Source organism: Telmatherina bonti (genome assembly GCF_933228915.1).
Source record: "Telmatherina bonti genome assembly, chromosome: 15".
In the NCBI taxonomy this organism is placed as follows: Eukaryota; Metazoa; Chordata; class Actinopteri; order Atheriniformes; family Telmatherinidae; genus Telmatherina; species Telmatherina bonti.
The window spans coordinates 22,632,961-22,647,776 of NC_136613.1; positions in this window are offsets into that span (position 1 = coordinate 22,632,961).

A 14,816-nucleotide genomic window follows, 5' to 3' on the forward strand; every position below is an offset into this window, starting at 1 on the left:
TAATGTTTTGTATATGCAAATCATTGGTGGCTTTGTTGACTCCTTCCACTGACATTTATTTCAGATGATTCAACAGGCTCAATCAGTGTAGCATCTGTTAGTGAGGGAGTTTAGCACATATAAGTGCAGAAGGAAAGAAGCAGAAAGTAATCTGACAACTTCTTAGTCACAAATAATCTCTTTTCATTCAATTTTACTAATATGAGCAACAGTTTTGATATGTGTAACAAAGAGTCAAGACACACTGGTGTTTTTGATTAAATAAAGACTACTCTGCATTACATTGTTAAAAATAGTTGTATTTACTATGTGTTTAAGTACAATTTTGTTTGGCCAAAGGCCGATGACATGGGGATACTCTGTTTTATCATGTCATCTTGTTGTAAGAGACTATGAAACTATATAGTTGCTTTCAAACTAAACATTGACAACTGTTTCAACTGTGCAAGTGTTTGTTTGCATATTTGAACACCAGAGGATTACACTTGGCAGCACAGTAGACATCTGAAATCAGACAGAGTTGCTGAATTTGTATCAAAATGATAAACATTTTGGCAATAAATGAGGTTAGCACTTGGTTGACTTTAATGTCATGGTAGGTAAATACTAGGGGCTGCATTATGGATGGTATGGTAGGCATTTAAACCAAGCATGTAGCTTTTCACTGTACTGTATTTGAAATAGTTTTTTTCTTGGTGGTTGTCAGACCTTACATCCAGTTAAACTGGATGTAGGTAACTGCAGTTTGCAAACTCAGGAACTCAGGATGTGTACAAACGATGCGTCAGACAAATGAAAAATATGCAAGGCACCCATGATAATTATGCATTAAATTAAAAGCAATTATATTTTCTGCATAATACTATCATCACACTGTTGGAGACACATCTCTTGTGTGTATTGTGAAAGACAAACTGGAAAACTGCAGTCATCATGTAGTGAAATCAGTCCAATGACATGTAAGTGTGTGTGTTTTTTTTGGTTTTTTTGTAGTTTATGAAATCAGTTTAAATTCGGATAATACATGTCAATAAACATGTTTGTGTGTTATATTTAACTTTCTGAAAGCTATTGTTAGTCATTGTTCAAAAGGGCTATATGTTTTAAATGCTTTGAAAAGCAGAATATTTGTCCTGTATAAGTCTCTCAAAGAAAAGAAAAAAAAAAAGCGAGACTTTACTCCTTCATGTACGATGATATTGAATGAAAATGCATTTTGGAACACCAGTGGTCCAGTAAGCTATTAGGAGCAAGCACTTCATGTAAGGACAGAAAAGATGAATGATTGCCACTGTTAAAGAGTTCATGTCAAAAACAGTGCAGTGAAGTGTGTTATAGACTGAGCAGTGATAATCTAAATTCAACCTGTCTTGCTTTTGTTGATCTAAATATCTTGATGCTAAGTGCTGGTCTTCCTAACCAATAGTTGCAGTGGCTGTTGGTCTGTCTTTCCTGTCCTCTCCTCCCTAACCTGTCAAGGCAGATGGCCGTCCTCCCCGAGCAGGGTTCAGCCGGAGGTTTTCCTTCCTGTTACATTGTTTCCTTTCCGCTGTCGCCTTGTGAACGCTCAGGATAGAGGATCAGATGGAAGTCAAGATTCGATACAATCTGTTGCTTTTCATTAACTAAGAACACACCTGACTCAGATTCAGAAAACCTCTGCACATGTTAAATAAATCTGTTAAATACGCATTAATTTGAATCAGGTGTGTTGGAGCGGGGACACTTTGAAATCCTGCTGGACATCGGACCTTGAGGACCAGGATTGACCCCGGTTTAACTGGTTCTAGATATGTCTGACTGGGTCTTACCAGATACACGTTCCCTAACGTTCCCTAAATCAAACGAGGTCTAACTGGGATAACCTGGATGTGGAAGTGGATCTAAATAGATCTAACTGGATCCAAAGGCGTAGATAGGGGAGCCCCTGAATCTCATTTGAGCATTTCATCTATGAGATGGAGGTAAAAAGGTTCTTGTTATATACTACAGTTCTGATGGACAAATGTGCATTCTGGAGGAACCTCTGCTGGTAAAGCCAGATCATGGACTTCAGTTGGACCATCATTTTAAGGAGAGTGGACTCCACAATAGGGCTTCATGAGAAACATGTAACCTCTGGATAAATCAAAGTTCCACATCTGGGTTATCTGGGGTGGTCTGGGGGTAAGCATGAACCTTTTAGGTCAAAATCTCTCTCACCCTGTATGGTCACAACTGCCTCACTGTTCTGCAGTCTGTTTTTGGTATTTATTTTGGTAATCACTATTATAGTTAATTTCAACTGAACCTTTTTTAACTGTAGAAATAATTTTGTGATGTAGCACACATCACTTTTTGGTTCATTAAAGATAAGAAAGATCACAAATCTTTGATAGTTTTAAGCTGTGCAGAGGAAAAAAAAGCAAAATAGAATAAACAGCCTAAACCTATAACAAAGTTAATATGCATCAAGCATCAAGCTATACCACAGGTTCTGTGATATATCTTAGTAGTGCATATCTATACAGTACCAGTGAAAAGTTTGGTCATATTTACCAATAAATCCAATGGGAAAGTTGTTCAAAACTTCTGACTGTTCGTCCCAGTTGATTTGACAGTTCTGTGCCTTAGTCAATGTTTAGGTTTCCTTTTCATAAAACGCTGAAAGACCTGTCAAGATGGACTCTCATTTAATTATGTTGGCATAAAAGTGATACACCTTGATTTACAAGAATCTTTCTCTCTTGTTGCCTCATCTATAACCCTGCTCCATCTTTCTCCTGCCTTGTCAATCAGAAGATGGAGGAAAAAGTCATTAAATCTTTCTGTTGGCCATGTATGTAATTACAGTCTGCTTGTATGTTGCTAAATACGCCCCGGCGCTAGTCTGGTCTCCCTGGTCATGTTTTTTCCTCCCACCGGTCGTGTTTGAAGCCCTTATAATTGGCAGAGGCAGCGTGTCAGGATTAGAGGCTGCTAGTTCTAAACTCTAACACCACCTTTTTCCCCTCAAATGCCCACCCCCCAATTCAGGTCACCACAAACTTAAGCCCTTACAACTTTTGCAATGCCACTTGTGTTGCATGTGTTTGGACCAAAATAGCAACATTATTAAATTCTAATCATTGATTAAGCTTTAATTTAACATATTAAACTATTCCTTTTAAATTTGAAATGCATATTTCCAGTTGTGGTACTCAGTAAATGGTTGACACAAACAAGACCATTTACTGAATTATTCCCAATTTTCTTAAGCAATACTCACATCCCTATATAATTTCTAAATATTTATCTTACCTTTTGATATGATATTGTAAGCGTTTGTAAAAATATTGTATTTTTTTTGTACCCCTACCTCCCCATTATATAAACATACCCAGTATCACATTGTTAGCCTTGTTAAAGGTTTCCTGCATGTGTTAATTAAGTCTGTGTATATTTGACTGGTGCCTGCAGGACGCCTGTGGTCAACTGTCTCTCGCTCCACAATCCTCTTATTCAGAACACCCCTTTCTGAGAAGGCAGTCACTGAAACAAGATCATTTTCTTTTTGAGATGCCAGACTTATCATTTTGATATTGAAGTCTGATGCTAGAATCTTGCCCTTCAGATAAATTATGTGATGTAAAGAAACCTTTAGTGTATTTTGTTATATAACTGTGGCCTTTTTTTTCTTTTTTTAATTTTGGACAGAGCTACAGGGCTACCCCTGTCTCACTGGCAGTGGTAAAACCCTTGTGGGTTTAGACAAATGAAGGTTGTTTGGGCCATCAAAGCAGTTAAAGTTGAAATGATGGAGGTGAAGGTCAGTGATGTCAGCAAAGATGTTGACTTAGTCTGAGTCAGAGTACTTTCTGGTTAGTAGAGCCCCTAATTTTTCAGTCTGTCCGTCGCTGCTTCTCGGTTTATATGTGTCTCTCTTTCAGCTTCTCATGATCTCACTTCATCTCTCTTGGGTTGCTCTGAAAGATCTTAACTGCTGCCCTACTATCCAGATTAGAGAGCTGACTTTAACCAGAAGTATGTATTGTCATTCATAAATCCAAATATTTCATTGCATCAAGCTTAGCATTAAACAATTGTCATCTATTGTACAAAACAAAAACAAAAAAAGTCAGATTTTAGAAAGAAGCACCATTAAACTTTGGCAGATTCTCTTTTCCCTGACGTAAACTAATTCAGCTCTTATCTTAGACCCTATCTGTACCCTAAACGCTCTGCAGTAAGTAAAACACTGCATTGTTGACTCGTGTCTTTTCTCCTACTCTGCCCCCTTCACTCTTTCTTTTCCTCTCTTCCAATAATGTCATCTTGCATTTCTTTGCTGCAGGTTAGTGTGTTGATATCATGGCTAGCATGTGAAGCAGATCGTAAAGCAAATCTCAGCTGTAAAGAGAAGCAGTGTCATGGAGGACAAAGTTGTGAACTGAGGACACTGTTGGGCAACAACAGTGCCAGAATGTAAATAAAAATGTCATCGTACTTCAAAACAAGCCAGAAACATATTTCTTACAGTCAGAAAGTTAAACAGTTCTACTTTAAAACTCTTGAAGGGCTTATATCAAGAACTGGCTTAATTTTTTAGGACTTTTACAAACAAGAATCTCTTAAAAATTTGACAGACCACATCAGAGGGCTGCTAAATGCTTAACCCCCCCCCCCCCCCCCCCCCCCCCCCGATGATTATAAGCCATCCTTTTGTGGTTCTTTGAAACAGCATTAAACAATTGGTTCCCAAGCTTTGCCAGAGCTGACAATTTCTCTATACTTTTTTTTTTTTTTTTTTTTTTTTTTTTTTTAAACATAAACTCTAAAAGAGAAAGGAATCTATCACTTGAATAGTATCCAACAAGACACAGACATATATCAATGAAATCTAAGGTGGATATATTGTTCATTGCCATTATAATTATCATGTTGTTATGTTATGTTATGTTATGTTATGTTATGTTATGTTATGTTATGTTATGTTATGTTATGTTATGTTATGTTATGTTATGTTATTATTATGATACTGGACGGACATGGAGTGCAGATGTTGAGGAATGGAGGTCAGTTGAGATATAATTACAGTAAGGTGAAATGACGTTGATGCTGAATGAAGTCAAATGAAGACAAAGTGGACCGCTGGTTGTTTTCGGTGAGGTTTCTGTGTATATGTGACATTGATGAGTGTTAATCAGAGGTGATGTGGGTAAAATGTTTATTTCTGTCTTTGTTGGCTGTCTTCAGCAGTGCCCAAAGATATTTTGAGTAAGCTCGGTTCGGGTTTGCGTGAACTTCAGCAAAAGAAAGAATTACTTAACTATTAAAGAATACCGGCATTATGTAGCCATCAGTTATTTTCAGTGCATTTTCACACATACATGTTTGTCTTGTGAAAAGACTGTAAATCCAACATTTATATTACATAAATTAGATTGCATAGTGTTGCGGCTTCCTAAAGCATATCCTTTAGCCGCGGAGAGTTTAAGGCTGGGTCCTGTTTTTTTGTGACGCGCGAGAAGGCTATTGAAACATAACGCTGAGATCCAAAGATGCGTTTTGTGCATTTATTGAACAGTGCGCACAGAGGATAACAACGGGCAGGATGGATTGGCGGATTATTGCAGAATTAAACAGAAAAATGTAAATGAATGAGTAGTACAAGGCGGTCAACAAAAAATACGGCTCCCAGCCCTGACTCTCTCTCTCCCTCGTGCTGCAGGTGAGTGAGCACCTTAACACTTCCGTGCCATACACACGCCCACACTCACGTGAATCAGTGCCTGCAACACACACACTCTCTAGCGCACCCTATACACCATATGCTTTTGGCATTCTGTCTCCTACACACCAGCCCCTAATTATTAGGTTCCACATAATAATTCACATTTCATTATACATAATAGGAGACAATCAATTTCATCATAAATTTCAAATACATACAATTCATGCAAACCTTTAAAGTTCATAGATAGTCCACACAGGAAGGTCTGTCTTCTGGTCATCCTTATGACCAACTAGTCCATAGTCCAAAAAAAAAAAAAAATTAGTCTCGATGTTCAAAAACAAAATCCAAGTTCGAAACAGAGTCATTGTGGAGGTCAGCAACGTCCTTATGCTGCCTCCTCTGCCTCGAGCAACAGACAGACTTTAGATATAGGTCTGTCTAAGCAACTGGTTTTAGTCTTAATCCCCACTTGACGAACAAATCCTTTTCGATCCGGAAAAGTTTGCAGCACACGTCCCATAATCCAGGAATTGCGAGGCGCTGTACTGTCCATGAGTAGAACCAGATCTCCTGCGACAAGGTTTCTCTGGACTCCAGCCCATCTCTGTCGTTCTTGTAGCAGAGGCAGGTACTCCTTTGTCCAGCGTTTCCAGAAAAGATCAGATATATACTGAACTTGTCTCCATCTTTTCTGTGCATACAGGTCTGCAGTTTGAAACTCTCCAGGTGACAATGAAGGCTGACTTTTAAGCAGTAACAGGTGGTTTGGTGTAAGTGCTTCCAGGTCGCTTCATTCTGGTTGGCTGTTAATTGTTTCCTTTTCCTGCTACAGGACAACAACAATTCCTTATATTTCATCCACCATGCCACAGCTTTCTTCAGTCTGATCCAGGAAGAATAATGATGGATCAGATGTGTAGTGGGATCCTCTCCAATCTGCACAGCATTTATAACAGCACTTTTCTTCACCTCTGGATCATCCTGGGAGAGAAGGCCCACAGGTTCAGGACTCACAGGCCATTCTGCCTCCGTCTGGCAAAGAAACAGAGGACCTGTTAACCATAGCCTGTTCTTTAGAAATGCCTCCACTTTGACTCCTCTGGATGCCGCATCAGCTGGATTAGAAGCTGTATCCACATATCTCCACTGAGAAGGGTGAGATGATTTTAGTATCTCTGAAACGCGATTGGCAACAAACACTTTAAATCTAGTGGTTTGATTTCGGATGTATTTCAGCACAGAAGCACTATCAGTCCAAAACACTGATTCTTGGAGACTCATGTGCAGCTCTTTTTTCCACATGACGTCCATGCGACTGGCCATTGTTGCAGCAATCAGTTCCATTCTTGGGATTGTAATGTTTTTCAGTGGGGCGACACGAGCCTTTCCCATAATGAAAGCACTGTGCATTTGGAGGTTCTCATTCTGTAGGAGCAGATAGGTGACTGTGCCATAGCCATCCTCACAAGCATCACTGAAGTGGTGTAATTGAGCAGTAACAACATTGCCAAATTCCAGAGGTTTAAGACATCTTTGTAGTTCAAAGTTGTCCAGTAGGTGGAGCCCTTGCATCCACTTTAGCCATTCTTTGGAAACAGCCTCTGGTATGGGGACATCCCAACCAACTCCTCTTCTGCACAAATCTCTCAAAATATGCTTTGCAGTCAGGACAAGAGGACTGAGCATTCCTAGAGGATCATAAATAGAGCTGACAATTGAAAGGATACCTCTGCGGGTGAGTGGTCTGTCTTTCAAAGTGATTTTGAATTTAAAAGCATCAGACTTGATACACCACTCTACTCCCAGCACTCTCTCGATGGGCACAAAATCCTTCTCGAGGTACAACTGCCTTATACCCTTAGCTCTGTGGGGCTCTGGAATGGCCTCAAGCACTTCTGACCTGTTACTGAGCCACTTCGTTAAACAGAATCCTCCTTTAGCGCACAGAGACATGAGTTCATGTTGCAGGGCCAGTGCTTCCTCCTCTGTAGCAACTGACACCAAACAGTCATCCACATAGAAGCAGTGCTGCAGTTTATTCACTGTCTCTTCCTGGAACTCATGTCCAAAATCCTCTGCACACTTCCTAAGAGCGAAATTGGCGCAGCTTGGAGAGGATGTGGCTCCAAAGAGATGCACTTGCATCCTGTATTCACATGGGGCTTGGCTCAGGTCTCCTTGTGGCCACCAGAGGAATCGCAGCAGGTCAGCATCTTCAGGGGGCACGCGCACTTGATGAAACATAGATTCTATGTCCGCCATAATGACTACAGGTTCCCTCCTGAACCTGGTCACAACTCCAATTAGCGAGCTGGTTAAATCGGGGCCTTGCAACAGCTGCTCATTCAGCGATTGTCCTTTGTAACTGGCACCACAATCAAACACAACACGGACTTTTCCTTTTGTCGGGTGGCGGACACCATGGTGTGGTATGTACCAAACCCGGCCATCATTCCGGTCCAGTTCTACCTCAGGAACCTTTTCAGCATAGCCTTTAACAAGGAGGTTATTAATAAAGGTGTTATACTCCATGTGAAACTCTGGATCCTTTTGGAGCCTCCTCTTCAGGTGGTATAAGCGCTGTTCCACCACTTTCCTGTTGTTTGGCATGCTGATGTCAGGATTTCTCAAAGGCAGGGAGACCTGGTAGTGACCATTTATGTGCTTGACTGACTTTGTGGCCATATCCATAAATCTCAAGTCTTCTCTGGACAGACCCACTTGTTCCTCCACAGTAGATTCTGGAAAGTCCATCTTATATTGCTGTTGCCACAGTTCATCCAAATTTACAATGGACACACAGTTCACAGTTACTGGCTGCTCACAGTAATTGGCCTCTCCACCGTTTCCTGTCAGTGGTCCATTTACCGTCCATCCCAGCACCGTCCTTATTGCATAGGGTCCATTGTTCTCACTGCGGATGACTTCCAGCGGTTCCATGGCTCGTGGGACATTTGTCCCTATCAGCAACTCAATTCCAGCCTCAATCTGTGGTAGGGTGAGATGTCTTAGATATGACCATCTTGTCAGGTCCTTATTTGTGGGTATGTTTGCTCTGTGTACTGGCATTGCTAGCTGAGTATAAGCCTTTGGCAGGTTGATGAAGGTATCATCTTCGAGTGCTGCCACCTCAAGCTCTGGCACAATATAAGTGCTGACCAACTTTTCCTGGCCCATTGTTCTGAGAAGGATATTTGCTCTTTTCCCCGACACATTGAGCCTCTTCATCAGACCTTCTGTGCAGAACACTGCCGTGCTTCCCTGGTCCAAGAAAGCATAGGTGAAGATGATTTTACTGCCTTTCTTTGCTTTAACTTGGACCGGTACAATAGGGAGCTTGCAGTCCATCTCACCAGCCCCTGTAAGGCCACTGGAAACCAACGTGCCATGCACTGGCACCTGGACACTTCTCTCAGCCTGTTCTGCATTTGCACTGTCCTTATGGAGCACAGTCGGGTGTCTTTGGCCACACTTTGAGCAGGAAATCTTCCTTTGGCAATTTTTGCTGATGTGTCCTATACACAGACAGCGAAAACAAGCACCATTTTCCTTCAGAAAATCAATTTTTTCCTTGTGGGCCATTTTTTTCAACCGCGCACACACATCCAATGTGTGTCCTCCAATGCAGCAGGGGCAGTTCTTCTGAGCTGGTGGCTGTGAGGGTTTTGGTTAGACTGGGGCGTCTTCTCCACAGTGGTAGCAAAGCTGGTTCCTTTGATGTTGGAGCGTGGGTGAGGTTTGGACTTATTTGGTCTGATGGATGGAACAGTGTCCTGAATGTTTCCAAACACAGGGTCAGTCAAAATTTTCACCTGTTTTTCCACAAAGTTAGCAATGTCCATAAATCTTGCTCTTCTGTTGTGCTTTTCCTGCAGGTCACATGCATGGTACCTCCAGCGGTCTCGGAGTTTGTAGGGCAGTTTTTTGATGATGTCCAACATATTTGAGGGGGTGTCCAAATCATTCAAATACTGCACATCCTCCATGGCGTTGCAGCATCCACGCAGGAAGAGGCTGTACTCCTGGAGGGCCTTGACATCCTCTGTTTTAATAACTGGCCATGACAGAGCTCTCTCCATGTATGCTGCTGCCACCTTCTGCTCATTGCCATAGTGCTCTCTCAATAGAGCCTTTGCCTTCACATACCCTCTCTCTGAATCAATGTGCTGACAGCTCCTTACCAGCTCTTTGGCGTGCCCTTCGGTGTATTGCTCAAGGAAATAGAGTCTGTCAGAGTTGTTATGTGTATTTCGCTCAACTCCATTTTCAAAGGCTTTAATGAAGGAGTGATATTTGAGTGGGTTACCATCAAAGGTGGGAATGTGCCTTTTTGGGAGTGCTGAGAGGCATTGTTGTTGCATTAGAAGTGTTGTGATTTCATTTTGTTTTCTCATTATGTCCAACACACTGTCACTTTGTAAACCTTTGGTGTTATTAGAAAGGTTTTCATGGGTCAAGTTGGGCATAGTGTCTTCAGGAGTTGTTAGAAAACGTTGCAACATGTAAGGAGGACCTGGAGGCTGTTTCAAGTCAGGTAAATTGGTGACTTTAGGTTTCACAGTAGGCTGCGTGGTTTCAGCTGCATTAGGCATTGATTTAATAGGCTGTGATGGCACGAATTCAGTTGCATTGACATTAAGTTGAGGTTTTAAATGTGTCTTTTCATAATAAGAATTCATCCCATCAAAAGACTTTGATTTACTACCAACACTGCTTTGTGATTTTAAAGAATTTAATTTAGCCTTTTCCTCAGCAATTTCATTTTCCAGTAAAAATTGTTCTCTCCTTTTGCGTAGCTTTAACTCCTCTTCCTCCCATTCAAATTGTTCTCTCCTCTTGCATAGCTTTAATTCCTCTTCTTCCAATGCATGCTTTTCCATTAATGCCTTTTGTTTTGTTGCTAAACGTGCTATATTTGCTTCAGTTTTTGAGCGAGCAGATGAGCGTGAAGCTGAGGATCCTGAATGATGTGAGCGTGATCTCTTGGTTGTATTTGAGATGCTGTCACATGGCTCAACTTCATCCTGAGGGTCTTGTGCAGTGGGGACAGGTACATCATTGTTTTTCTCAACAGGAGTTTGTTCCACATCATAATTTTCATTAACTGGTTGGACAGGAATTTGGTTTTCAAGTGATGGTTTATTTGAGATTTCATGCTCATTTTCATTCATCCATTTTTCAACTTGGTCCTTGAATGCATCACAATAATTCATAACGCTGGAAAACCACTCGTTTTGTTTTACATGTTCATCATCAGGAAGTAGTGGCAATAATTCATTGTGCAGGTCAGTGGCTTTGTTACACAATATGTTCACTTCGTCCATCTGCGAGAGGATTTCAGGTGCATTTTCCTTTGATTTCAAGAGCGCTTTTATTTGCGGAATAAGCGCTTTAATTTTATTGACCGCACTTTTGCGCTCGTGCTGAAGCCGCTCAATCTTGTTTTCCAGAGCTTTAGCGGTCAGTTTTATTTCTCTTTTATCAGTTTCCATTTTGAACATTCAAGAACAACATTTATTTGACTCAGTTCCTTTAGATTTTATTTTGTGTGGAGCAACACAATCACAGTTCATCAAAGGCGCATTCAAAATCCATTCGTTGACATTGCGTTTTAAAATTCATCCAAAGCTTGCATTTAAAATTCATCCATAGACATTGCATTTGAATTCATTGACGTGCAGATTCAATCCAAACAATTCAACAAGCAATAGGCCTTCAGACAACACCAGTGGCCGCGTATTTATGCCACAAAGTCCCGACATCACAATCAAATAAAGCACGGAGCAAGTGCGCCACCATCGATGCGCTAATACAACCAGCGTAAAGCATCCATTCAATATTTCATCCGTATTAAACACAATATAGTGCAATCAGAGCGGATTCCTTAATCCACAGACAAACAGGTTCAGGCCTACCTGTTTCCAGGTGAATGGGTAGCGTGGTGTAGTATGTGGCACTTAGCTGCAGCTCCGGCTAGGCTTTGCGTAATGACTTGGCGCTTTGGCGCTTGTACACGGCCTGGTGATTTTCATTCAGTGCCTTTTTTTGTTGACAAAATGTTGCGGCTTCCTAAAGCATATCCTTTAGCCGCGGAGAGTTTAAGGCTGGGTCCTGTAGATTGTACATTTGTGACGCGCGAGAAGGCTATTGAAACATAACGCTGAGATCCAAAGATGCGTTTTGTGCATTTATTGAACAGTGCGCACAGAGGATAACAACGGGCAGGATGGATTGGCGGATTATTGCAGAATTAAACAGAAAAATGTAAATGAATGAGTAGTACAAGGCGGTCAACAAAAAATACGGCTCCCAGCCCTGACTCTCTCTCTCCCTCGTGCTGCAGGTGAGTGAGCACCTTAACACTTCCGTGCCATACACACGCCCACACTCACGTGAATCAGTGCCTGCAACACACACACTCTCTAGCGCACCCTATACACCATATGCTTTTGGCATTCTGTCTCCTACACATAGATTGTAAAGAACCTAAAAGGACAGTGAAAACTTCAAAAAGTTCAGGTACTTTATGAACATGACTTAAAATCTATGATTCATACAATGTTGAATTTTAAAGTTCTTTTTTACAACTTTAGTCCTGGATCACCACAAGAGTTTTTCAGTACGTTTTGCCACTCCTATCAGCAATTAATTTAGATTTATTTATATACATTTTGTAACTGCCTTTCCTTTCCTCAACCTTAGTAGTAATAGAGGACCTCCCATAGTAGTGAATCATATAAAAATGGTGACTGATAGTAAGGATGATAATAACTAGCTATTTTGCACATTTTCCATAGAGGCTGGTGTTAGGAATGACATAATATTTGAATCAGCCATGTCACAATTGCAAGTTGAACAACAGGTAGCATTTGTATTGAAATCTTGGGGGTTTTTTTTGTTTGTGTTGGCATTTTCTGAGCCTTACTGACAGTTACTTGGTATGAAGTCAGTAAACATCCTTTGTTCATTAGTTTTCCATTTATGGAGTAAAATCCTAAATACTTACAAAGCCCTCTCTCAATTTAATGGGTGTCATAATTTTTGTAGGGCAGTTTTGCTCAACTTACTGTCTGTTTGGTGGTGTAATGATTCACGCAGACCTCTCATAGCCAGAAGCTTACTGGTTTGAGTCACATCCAGACCCTTTTTGTGGAGAGTTTGGATGGTGTTCATGGGTTAAGTTCAATTTCTTAAGCTTCCTCCTGCAGTCAAAAAACAATGCTTGCTATGATGAATGATTTTAAAATTAACCATAGGGGTGAGTACAATTTGTTTTTGCATTGGCAGAAAAACAAACTGTAGCGATCTTGGCCTCCCAGGATTAAAAACATTCGACTGGATTAAACAATAGTTGTATTTCTTTCTCTGCAGTAAGACTGATCCACACAGGACGAAGAGTGACCATTTGACCCAAGAGGCGTGGTGACACTCAGAGATTTACACCTTTACTCCCTACAGAATGCAGGTGTGTCAACACGAAGGATTAAAGCACATCTAACAATTTATGGTCGCAGGTCGGGGGAGATGCCGAGAGTCGCATCTGACCAAACCCTGGTTCTTGTCAGAAATGACACTTCTAAGCCAAAAGACGAGACTCCAGGGCACCAGAACAACCCCTCCCCTGACGGAGAAGGAGACAGAAGGAATCCAAACTTCTTTCCCCAATTGAAGGAACTGATCTAACTTAGTCTAAAAGACTGTGGTTAATTGTTTTGGTTGAATCTCTTATTTTCAATTATTTTATCTTGATATGTAATGTAATTCTTTGAACTGATCACACACACACATTAATCATGAACACTGCAGTAAATAATTGTTGAGTATGTTTTCCAAGCTTCAGACTTCTCTTAAGCTACTAATATGAATGAATAAAATGTGTTTTCTTTTTTTAGGATCACCCAATGAGGACGAGTCATGACAATTAATTAATCCACCTTTAATAAAAATTACATGTAGCCAATCTTTTCATGTGTGAAAGTAATACTATAAAATGCTTTCCTTCGCCAGCAAACGAGGAATCTGCATAACTCTGAAAGAATGTGATTTGATGTGTATTGCGGCAGACAAATCAAGGAGTTGAAAGTATCCTGTTCACATTAATGAGATGCAGAGGGAAGGAACTAGAGCTGACCTGATTGGATAAGGTTGGTCAGCCTCTGACAGAAGCAACTCATGATTGGCTGGAAGTTCGAAAGGCGGGTCTGTTTAAATTAGACTGGCAGACCAACTTCCTGAGCTTTTTCTCCTCCTGAGTTTTTTTTAACTTTTTCGTCTCCTCTTAAAGTTTCTGCTTTTCTTTTGTCCTCTGTTTAGTTCTTTAGCTTTTCGTCTTCTTTTTCTTTTTGTTATTTCATTCTAAGTTTTTACCTCTCCGTTCTTCCGAACGGGAGAAAGTACAACAAGTGTTTATTTGTAACCAGTATTTTTCCCGAGATCAGTAATTAACTAGAACCGTAGCTCCAACTTTTTCCATTACGTCTTTACACGTAAAATCTGGAACTATCTATTTTTGGGACAATCTGGATCATCATCACACCGCTCTGGAACTCCGCTGAACGGGTCCAGAAGGCCAGAGTAGCTGCGTAGACCTACATCTTCTGACGCTCCAGGGATCCAATTCCCCCGGAAACGCGCCGAATAGGGGACCAACCACCCGCTTCGACCCACACTCCGGATTCAGCGTTCAAAGTAGGATCTGATAGCGCTCTGACATTTGTGATGTCCCAAACCAGTACATCAAATTCTAATTAAATAATTAAATTCAAATTCTTATCCAAATTTAGAATTATTGAACACGTTCTTGTCAAAGATTTAAGTAAGATAATCATCCCGATTTATTTGCTTAATTCCAACCAGTTTCTTCCTGCTCCATCTCATTTAATTAATCTCAGCGTTATTTATTAATGTTATAAATGAAATTCCATGTTGACAAATTCATCATACCATCTCACCAATAACATCTCTCCATCATTGCTCATTTTCACTGCTGTATGTTTACCATCATTGTAAATAAATATGTATAATCAATTCATCCGTTATTGTCATAATTTCTGAATGCACGATTTCTGGTTCATTCGTTCTTAGGATTTACTCCTTTGAAGTGAGACTGTTTATTGAATTG